This window comes from Schistocerca nitens, chromosome 8 (assembly GCF_023898315.1).
Source record: "Schistocerca nitens isolate TAMUIC-IGC-003100 chromosome 8, iqSchNite1.1, whole genome shotgun sequence".
NCBI lineage: Eukaryota > Metazoa > Arthropoda > Insecta > Orthoptera > Acrididae > Schistocerca > Schistocerca nitens.
In genome coordinates, this window is record NC_064621.1 from 362614493 (window position 1) to 362626183 (window position 11691).

The window sequence follows — 11691 nt, forward strand, 5'->3', positions numbered from 1 at the left end:
TCGGTTTTGTCTAAGTAATCCTTCAATGTATAAAATGTATTGCATAACAGGTACTTTCCAGCTGCCTTTTTAAATAAGTGTATTTTTGCAATTTCTTTAATCTCTTTTGGTAATTTATTGTACAGTTTTATTCCTTGGTAGAAAATGTTGTTTTGAGTTTTATGTTTATTTTTTCTTGGTAAATGTGAGTCGAGTCTACCTCTTGTTGCATGGTCATGGACAGAGCTGTTTTTACAGTAATTTGATGTGCACAACTGACTGGTAAATGTATTCACATGGAGCATTTAAAATCCCCAGTGTTTTGAACAGATCTTTACAATGAGCTCAACTAGTATTTTTGGTTGTTATTCTTATGGCTCTTTTTTGGATTTTGAAAACTGTGCTCATATTTTTTGCAGTTGTTCCCCAAAAAATAATGCCATAGCTAAGAACTGAGTGTACATATGAAAAATATGTAACTAAAAGACACTGCATGTTACACACTGATGATAGGATTCTAAGCGCATAACATGCTGATGGCATTCTGTTTGCAAGTACTTTTGTGTGTTCACACCACTTCAACTGAGAACCAATATACATTCGTAGAAATTTTGCATTTGTTACACAGTCTACAGAGGTGCCATCTACATTTAATTTAACATGGTCATTTTTAGAATGAGATTTTCACTCTGCAGCGGAGTGTGCGCTGATATGAAACTTCCTGGCAGATTAAAACTGTGTGCCCGACCGAGACTCGAACTCGGGACCTTTGCCTTTCGCGGGCAAGTGCTCTACCAAGGTACTGGTACGAGGTACGAGGTACTGGCAGAAGTAAAGCTGTGAGTACCGGGTGTGAGTCGTGCTTCAGTAGCTCAGTTGGTAGAGCACTTGCCCCCGAAAGGCAAAGGTGCCGAGTTTGAGTCTCGGTCGGGCACACAGTTTTAATCTGCCAAGAAGTTTCATGGTCATTTTTACTCTTCAAACTGAAATTCATGGCATTAGTTTTCTTTATGTTCAATGTCACTTTATTGCTTATTGACCAATCGTAAACTTCCTTGAGAGTTTCATTTGTTTTCTCGACGAGGAGTTCTCTTGCTTTCTCAGTTGCTATAATATTGCTGTCATCAGCGAAGAGAATTTTTTCACCATGAGTAGCACTACTGGGAAAGTTATTAATGTATATCAGGAACAGTAATGGTCCTAATGTGCTACCTTGTGGAACTCCTATATTAATGTATTTTGATTCTGATAAATGTTTTACTAAATGTTTAATTGTATTTGAAATATGTGTTATCTCTACTCTTTGTACCCTATCTGTTAGGTATGACCAAAACCAGTCATTAGTTACCCCTCTTATTCCTAATGCTTCTAATTTATTTAATAGAATCTTGTGGTCGACTGTATCAGATGTATTAGAAAGATCCACTCATCTTTATCAAGAGCATCAAGTACAACTTTTGTGACTTCTTCTATGGCTGACTCCGTATTTTTTCCACTTTGGAAACCAAACTGTGTTTTGCTGAAAAGATTGTATTTATTCAGGTAATTCATTAATCTGTCTTTCATAAAGGATTTATTATTTTTGAGAATGCTGACAGCAGGGAATGGCCTGGTAATTTTCTATGTATTCTGCATCACCTTTCTTAAGCAAAGGTACAACTCTTGCCTGTTTTAGCTGCTCTGGAAATGTCGCTGATGTGAAGGATTCATTTATTATATTTGTTAAGGGGCCCTGTATAATCCCTGTGCATTGTTTCAGTACACACATTGGTACTTCATCTAAGCCTACTGACTTTTTATTTTTCAGTTTTTGAACAGTTTCATTGACTTCATTCTCTGTGGTTGGAAGTAACGTCATTGTATTTAGTGCAACATTATTTATAGGTGTTACATTTGTTTCGGGGAATTTTTGTTGTAACTTCTCTGCATATGTTGTTGATTAGGCAAGAGTGTGAATGTAGTTCATTGAAACTAAGAGCTTATGCTGTAGTTACAACAGTCACTGAATGAGGTATATTGTATTATTAGTGGATGCATATTCAGATTGTTGGAAAGGAGAAGTGGAATATCTACACATGGGAATACCAGCAGCTACTACAGAGCCATGTTAGTATCCAAATGAGTGTGGTCCTGTATGGCATTTGTTGCTGTATGAGATGTCAAAATGATTGACAGTTGCCACATCACCCGATGTTTGTAAACAAGGCAGCAGGCAGCTGATTAGGAAATGGGCTTAATCTAAGGCCTACAGGATGGCAGGAATGAATGTTTGAGCATGCGTGGATCTAGATGCGATTTTGTAAATAATCTTGGAATCGTGTGGGTAGTGGCAGCGCAGGCACAGCTTTATTCAATATACTTTTCCAGCATCTTACAAAGTATGATTCAGCCGCAACAATACCAGTGAAAACGGTGAGAATAGAAAGTTACGGTCTTCAGTCCGAAGACTGGTTTGATGCAGTTCTCCATGCTATTCTATCACGTGTGAGTCTCTTCATCTCTAAATAACTATTGCAGCCTACTTCCTTCTGAATCTGCTTACTTATTCATTTCTTGGTCTCCCACTACAATTTTTAGCCCCCCCCCCCCCCCCCCCAACACACATACACACTCTCTCTCTCTCTCTCTCTCTCTCTCTCTCTCTCTCTCTCACACACACACACACACACAGAGAGAGAGAGACATACACAGACACACACACACACTTACACATATGCACTTCCCTCCAATACTATAATGGAGATCCCTTGATGTCTCAGAATGTGTCCTATCATCTGCTCCCTTCTGTTGGTCATGTTGTGCTACAAATTTCTTGTCTCCCCAATTCTATTCAGTACCTCCTCATTAGTTACATAATTAGTGTGTGATTTGCAGGGGGAGGGATGGGGGGGATTTCCCCCCCTCTGCATCAGACCATCCCCTCCTCTGGTTTTAGTTTATCCGTCCCAACCTGGGATGTTTATTTCTCACACACTGGAGTAAAACTTTACATATAATTTAAATTTGTGGAGCCGAACACTGAAAGTTTTTAATAAGTCTTACTATTAATACTATTAATATGTTTCAGTTTTCTGTCATCAGAATAAGTACAGCTTTTCACAAACGTGCCTCTACATTTTGAATTCCTCTCGTATACCTGTATGTAGATGATTTTCTAAATAAGCTTTACCTATAATGTACTTTTATAGATATAACAAGGCATGGTTTTTCTGATAGTGAATACGCATGAATAGTGAGTTTCGGCATTAACATCTATTTATAAATAGCTGTTTAACCATGCGTAATGCCACGGTCAAAGCTAGTAACATATATAATTCTAATAACCACCTAAGACATCCCCCCCCCCCCCCCCCCCCACTGGTAAAAGCACAAATCGCACCCTGCATAATCTACCCATATAATTTTCAGTATCCTTCTGTAGCACCACATTTCAAAAGCTTTATTATCTTTTTGCCTAAGTTGCTTTTGTCCACATTTCACTCCCATAAATGGCTACACTCCAGACAAATACTCTCAGTAAGACTTCCTAACACTTAAGTCTATAATCAATGTTAACTAATTTCTCTTTTTCAGAAAAGCTTTCCTTGTCATTGCCAGTCTGCATTTTATATCCTTTCTACTTTGGCCATCATCAGTTATTTTACTGCCCAAATACCAAAACTCATGTACTTTTTTCAAGTGTCTTGCTTCCTAATCTAATTCCCTTAGCATCACTTGATTTAATTCAGCTACATCCCATTATCCTTAATTTGCTTTTGTTGATGTTCATCTTATATTCTCCTTTCAAGACACTGTCCATTCTGTTTAACTGATCTTCTATATTCTTTGCTGTCTCTGACAGAATTACAGCGTAATCAGGAAATCTCTCTCAACTTTAACTCCAGTCCCAAATTTTTCTTTTGTTTCCTTTACTGCTTGTTCAAAATACAGACTGAATAACATTGGGGATAGGCTACAACCCTGTCTCACTCCCTTCTTAACCATTGCTTCCCTTTCATGCTTCTTGACTCTTATTACTGCCGTCTGGTTTCTGTACAAGTTGTAAATAGCCTTTCACTCCCTATGTCTTATCCCTGCTACCTTCAGAATTTCAAAGAGAGTTTCCCAGTCAATATTGTAAAAATCTTTCTCTTAAGTCTACAAATGCTTTAAGTCGCAAGGTAATGTTGCTTCACATGTTCTTACATTTCTCTAGAATCCAACCTGATCTTTCACGAGGTCGGCTTCTACCCAAAAAAAATGGTTCAAATGGCTCTGAGCACTATGGGACTCAACTGCTGAGGTCATTAGTCCCCTAGAACTTAGAACTAGTTAAACCTAACTAACCTAAGGACATCACAAACATCCATGCCCGAGGCAGGATTCGAACCTGCGACCGTAGCGGTCTTGCGGTTCCAGACTGCAGCGCCTTTAACCGCACGGCCACTTCGGCCGCTTCTACCCAATTTTCTGTAAAGATTTTGTGTTTGTATTTTGCTGCTGTGATTTATTAATCTGATAGTTAGGAAATTTTCACATCTGTCAGCACCTGCTTTCTTTTGAATTGCAATTATTACATTATTTTTGAAGGCTGTGGGTATTTTGTCTTTCTCATACTTCTTGCATACCATATGGAAGAGTTTTGCCCCAAGACTATTAATAGTTCTGATGGAATATCATCTACTCTTGAGGCCTTGTTTCAACGTAGGTCTTTCAGAGCTCTGCCAAATTCTTCTTACAGTAACATATCTCCCATCTCTTCTACATCTGCATCCACTTCCCGTTCTATAATATTGCCTTCAAGTTTATCTCCCCTGCACAGACATTCTATATACTTGTTCTGTCTTTCAGCATTCCCTTCTTTGCTTAGGACTGGTTTCCTGTCTGAACTCTTGATGTTTGTATAGCTGCTCATCTTTTCCCCAAAGGCCTCTTTAATTTTCCTTTAGGCAGTATCTATCTTTCCCCTGATGAGATATGCTTCTAAATCCTTACAACTTTCATCTAGCCATTTTTCACTTCATGCCAATCTGATTTTTTAAATGTTTGTATTCCTTTTTTCCTGCTTCATCTGCTGCATTTTTATATTTTCTCCTTTCATCAGTTAAATTCAGTATCTCTTGTTTTATCCAAGGCCTTGTCTTTATACCTACGTGATCCTCTGCTGCCTTCACTATTTCATCTCTAACCATTCGTTTTCTGCTGTATTCCTTTCCTCTTCTAGTCAACTGTTGCCTAATACTTCCTCTGGAACTCTCAGTAACCTCTGGTTCTTTCAACTTATCCAGGTCCCATCTCCTTAATTTCCTACCTTTTTCCAATTTATTCACTTTTTATTACAGTTCATGGCCAATAAATTGTGGTCAGAGTCCACATGTGCCCCTGGAAATGTTTTAAAATTTGAATATCTGCCTTACCATTATATAATCAATCTGAAACTTTCAGTATCTCCAGGTCTCTTCCACATATAGAACCTTCTTTTATGATTCTTAAACCAAATGTTAGCAATGATTAAATTATGCTGCATGCAAAACTACCAGGCAGATTCCTGTTTCATCCCTTTCCCGCAGTCCATATTCAACTACTATTTTTCCTTCTCTTCCTTTTCCTACTACTGAATTCCAGTCCCCATTACTATTAAATGTTCACCTCCCTTAACTACCTAAGTAATTTCTTTTATCTTGTCATACATTTCTTCAGTCTCTTCATCTGCAGAGATAGTTGGCTTAAAAACTTGTACTGCTGTGGTGGGTGTTGGCTTTGTGTGTATTTTGGCTACAATAATGTGTTCACTATTTTGTTCATAGTAGCTTACCTGTGTTTCTGTTTTCACGTTAATTATTAAACCTGCTTCTGCTATAGCAAATTCTAAATAATAATCAATAAATATTAGAATTCTAAATAATAAACAATAATTACTAAAATTTGGGAGGCATATGAGGGAGATGTTTTTTGGCCCTCCCTTTAGTATTTTTGTGCCAGTGTTTCCAGTACTTCATTATCTCATAGGGGGCAATATAAAACTGTACATATCTTCCTTAATTTATTCTCTTTTGAACTTTACCGAGTCATTTTTTGATCTTATGTCTGAAAATGTACTGAATAATTGTTATGTAAACTGATGTTTTGAATAGTTCTTGGGTATTCAGCTAAGTGGTGTCATCCAGGAGGTGCAATGTTGTGGCAAGCTGACTTCTTACTACCTTCAGGCATTTTGGAAGATGTCAAGAAGTCGACTTAGCAAAATATGGTGCCTATAGGCTGGCGCCACTCAGCTGAATGCATGAGAACTATTCAAGATTTTGCTATGCTGGAAAAATCTAAACTGATGATATTTGTGTTGTAATATTATATCAATGTAATTTCTATGTCTTCTCTTTGTACATCTGGAAGCTTGGCCTGGTAGGGGAAAATATATATCTGTATTAATTTTTTATGGGTGAAGGGAAGCAGCTGACGAGAGTTCTGTTCGAAGGTTTCTCAGAAGACTGGAGATGCTGAGTTGCAGGTGCAGTTAAAATTGGCAGAGTTTCATTAAATTGTGAAGAAAAGAAAAGTTTTGTCAGTGTTGGGCAGAGGATGGGTTTGGAGGGTAACAGAAGCAGCAATTCTGAGGTTGACAATGCCGTTACTGCGAGAAAAGAAGAATTGAGTTTGAAACGCTTTAGAGGATGACTGGTGCATTGTGGTTACTACTATTTGTTGTATTCTAAGAGGAAGAACTGATGCGTAAATGGACACAGAAGAGGATGCTCAAGAAGAGAGCACAGCAGGAGATGAAGGAAAAAATCACAAATAAGAAGATCCATTGAAGAATGTTGGGAGGAAGAAGGTACCAAAGAGGTATTAAACCTTCAGGAATCAGCAGCCATCAGATTGCAAGAACACTATCACACCATAGCTCACTCAAGCAGCAAATAAACAATTCATGTGAGCATTGTGGCTGGAAGAAAGACAGAAATTTTATTTATTTTTTCAAGAGGATTTAGATTGATGGTTTTGTGTGAATGGAATTGTGGATTGTTTGTTCTAAACTGTATTACGAACATGTAAGGGCCCAGCTTCTGATATCTTATTTAAGCAGTCTAGTAAACAGATGATTTGAAATTCAAAAGTGCTGTTAAGCAGACACCCATTGACAAATGTTAATATCTGTGTTCATGGCCTTAATCAGACATCTGCCCATCCCACACATTTAGAAGTAATCTAAAATTTGTTTATGGTGTTTCGTTTAAAGTCACATCAGAGCTGCAGCAAAGTCTTATTTTCAGTTTCAGTGAATATTTTAGACCTCAATGAAATTGTCTTTGCCATTCTGGCAGCAGCTGAGTGATATTCCTGGAACAGCAGAGCACTGACTCCAGGGTTTATGCTACGGCCATAATGAGGTAGTAAATATCTGGGGTGATGTCGCTGAATTCAGCTGTCAACAATTCACTGCCATTTGAGTCACAAGGTCAAACAAAAACAAAACTATTTTATTACAGTATGTTGATAATTTTTACTTTTGAATTATCTGATTACAGCTGAATGAAACAATTTTCGTGCCATACACATTTCATCTTCATTCTTCAAAAGGCATCTTCAGTGGCCTGGAACATGCACATATTTTTGTTTGTACTGTTTAGTTTACATGTTGGGATGATATATGTATAGCTTACAAACAGTTCTGGCAGTTTGCTTTTCTATGATGTTTCATGAACATTGTTCTAAATGTTGTGTTTTTGTTCAATTTTTGGCGCTGCTCTTCTTCTTCTTTTTTTAGTTGCCATTTTAAATTTTGTTTTATCTTATCATTTCTTTTGTTAAGTGTCATAGAGAGTCTGAAATTTATGTGAATTTTCTCATTTATCACACGTTTGCTTTCAGAAATGGCATTCTGGATGTTGTAGTTTTCTTGCATTTGCATTAGGTTTATTCTTATTATTTTCATATCTTGTTCCATGTTTGTAGGATGGTGGTTGTGGTGTCTTAAGTGCTCTGCAAATGTGGAATATTCTTTCTCATACTTCCAGTACCTGATGTGTTCTTTGAACCATGCTTTAAAATTCCTTCATATCATTCCTGTGTACATTGCATCACAACTTTTGACATTCAAGTTTGTATATTCCTATTCCATGGCATTTTTCACTCATGATTATTGACTGGAGGCTTTGCATAGTTTTATATGCTATTTGGAAGCCCTTTTTTTATTATTATGTTTGTTACTCTGTGTGTTAATTTGTGTGTGTGTAGGTCATAGTATACCATCTGCTTCTTTTCTGTGTGATGTTATCTTTGTGTGTGCATGTGTGAGAGAGTATTCTTGCATTCTGGAAATGTTTGGTATGTTGTGTGCATTTTGTATTTTTGTTTTTATTTTGTTATCCAGTTCCTGGTGGTTTCTTTATTTACACACGTTTCGTGCTCAAAGTGCCGATGGAACTGTTGAATTGCCATAATGCTGCGAGATGCTTTGCTGATTTTAACCAGCCATTTTCCATTTCCCCGCATGAGCCATAGACCTTACCATTGATAGGGAAGCTTGCATGCCTCAGTGATACAGATGACTGTACCGTAGGTACACTAACCAAAACGGCCTTACTGTGCTGGTACTGCGAACAGCTGAAAGCAAGGGGAAACTACAGCCGTAATTTTTCCTGAGGGCATGCAGCTTTACTGTATGGTTAAATGATGATGGCGTCCTCTTGGGTAAAATATTCCGGAGGTAAAATAGTCCCCCATTTGTATCTCCGGGCCGCCGGGCCGGGACTACTAAAGAGGACGTCGCTATCAGGAGAAAGAAAACTGGCGTTCTATGGATCAGAGCGTGGAATGTCTGATCCCTTGATCGGGCAAGTAGGTTAGAAAATTTAAAAAGGTAAATGATAGGTTAAAGTTAGATATAGTGGGAATTATGAAGTTCGATGGCAGGAGGAACAAGACTTTTGGTAGGTGAATACAGGGTGATAAATCCAAAATCAAATAGGGGTAATGCAGGAGTAGGTTTAATAATGAATAAAAAAATAGGAGTGAGGGTAAGCTACTACAAACAGCATAGTGAACGCATTATTGTGGCCAAGATAGACACGAAGCCCATGCCTACTACAGTAGTACAAGTTTATATGCCAACTAGCTCTGCAGACGATGAAGAAATTGAAGAAATGTATGATGAGATAAAAGAAATTATTCAGGTAGTGAAGGGAGACGAAAATTTAATAGTCATGGGTGACTGGAATTCGAGAGTAGGAAAAGGGAGAGAAGTAAACATAGTAGGAGAATATGAGTTGGGGGGAAGAAATGAAAGAGGAAGTTGCCTGGTAGAATTTTGCACAGAGCATAACTTAATCATAGCTAACACTTGGTTCAAGAATCATAAACGAAGGTTGTATACATGGAAGAATCCTGGAGATACTAGAAGGTATCAGATAGATTATATAATGGTAAGACGGAGATTTAGGAACCAGGTTTTAAATTGTAAGACATTTCCAGGGGCGGATGTGGACTCTGACCACAATTTATTGGTTATGAACTGTAGATTAAAACTGAAGAAACTGCAAAAAGGTGAGAATTTAAGGAGATTGGACCTGGATAAACTGACTAAACCAGAAGTTGTACAGAGTTTCAGGGAGAGCATAAGGGAACAATTGATAGGAATGGGGGAAAGAAATACAGTAGAAGAAGAATGGGTAGCTCTGAGGGATGAAGTAGTGAAGGCAGCAGAGGATCAAGTAGATAAAGAAAAGAGGGCTAATAGAAATCCTTGGGTAACAGAAGCGATATTGAATTTAATTGATGAAAGGAGAAAATATAAAAATGCAGTAAATGAAGCAGGCAAAAAGGAATACAAACGTCTCAAAAATGAAATCGACAGGAAGTGCAAAATGGCTAAGCAGGGATGGCTAGAGGACAAATGTAATAATGTAGAGGCTTATCTCACTAGGGGCAAGATAGATACTGCCTAGAGGAAAATTAAAGAGACCTATGGAGGAAAGAGAGCCACTTGTATGAATATCAAGAGCTCAGATGGAAACCCACTTCTAAGCAAAGAAGGGAAAGCAGAAAGGTGGAAGGAGTATATCCTCTATGAAGATGAAATGGGAGATATGATACTGCATGAAGAGTTTGACGGAGCACTGAAAGACCTGAGTCGAAACAAGGCCCCAGGAGTAGACAACATTCCATTAGAACTACTGACGGCCTTGGGAGAGCCAGTTCTGACAAAACTCTACCATCTGCCGAGCAAGATGTATGAGACAGGCGAAATACCCTTAGACTTCAAGAAGAATATAATAATTCAAATCCCAAAGAAAGGAGTTGTTGACAGTTGTGAAAATTACCAAACTATCAGTTTAATGAGTCACAACTGCAAAATACTAACACAAATTCTTTACAGACGAATGGAAAAGCTGGTAGAAGCTGACCTTGGGGAAGATCAGTTTGGATTCCGTAGAAATGTTGGAACCCCTGCGGTAATACTGACTTTACGACTTATCTTAGAAGAAAGATTAAGGAAAGGCAAACCTACCTTTCTAGCATTTGTAGACTTAGAGAAAGCTTTTGACAATGTTGAGTGGAATACTCTCTTTCAAATTCTAAAGGTGGCAGGGGTAAAATACAGGGAACGAAAGGCTATTTACAATTTGTACAGAAACCAGATTGCAGTTATAAGAGTCGAGAGGCATGAAAGGGAAGCAGTGGTCGGGAAGGGAGTGAGACAGGGTTGTAGCCTCTACCCAATGTTATTCAATCTGTATACTGAGGAAGCAGTAAAGGAAACAAAAGAAAAATTTGGAGTAGGTATTAAAATCCATGGAGAAGGAATAAAAACTTTGAGGTTTTCCGATGACATTGTAATTCTGTCAGAGACAGCAAAGGACTTGGAAGAGCAGTTGAACGGAATGGACAGTGTCTTGAAAGGAGGATATAAGATGAACATCAACAAAAGTAAAACGAGGATAATGGAATGTAGTCGAATTAAGTCGGGTGATGCTGAAGGAATTAGATTATGAAATGAGACATTTAAAGTAGTAAAGGAGTTTTGCTATTTGGGGAGCAAAATAACTGATGATGGTCGAAGTAGAGAGGATATAAAATGTAGACTGGCAATGGCAAGGAAAGGGTTTCTGAAGAAGAGAAATTTGTTAACATCGAGTATAGATTTATGTGTCAGGAAGTCGTTTCTGAAAGTATTTGTATGGAGTGTAGCCATGTATGGAAGTGAAAGATGGACGATAAATAGTTTGGACAAGAAGAGAATAGAAGCTTTTGGAATGTGGTGCTACAGAAGAATGCTGAAGATTAGATGGGTAGACCACATAAGTAATGAGGAGGTATTGAATAGAATTGGGGAGAAGAGGAGTTTGTGGCACAACTTGACAAGAGGAAGGGACCGGTCGGTAGGACATGTTCTGTGGCATCAGGGGTTCACAAATTTAGCATTGGAGGGCAGCGTGGAGGGTAAAAATCGTAGAGGGAGACCAAGAGATGAATACACTAAGCAGATTCAGAAGGATGTAGGTTGCAGTAAGTACTGGGAGATGAAGAAGCTTGCACAGTGTAGAGTAGCATGGAGAGCTGCATCAAACCAGTCTCAGGACTGAAGACAACAACAACAACAACAACAACAACAACAACAACAACAACATTTTCGTTGCAGGTATCTGAAGCACTGATAGATGAAACTTGCCCATTAAGGGGCGTGCACACTGGTGCGTCGCTCTTGCGCATTGAATTCACCATATATGGACTCCG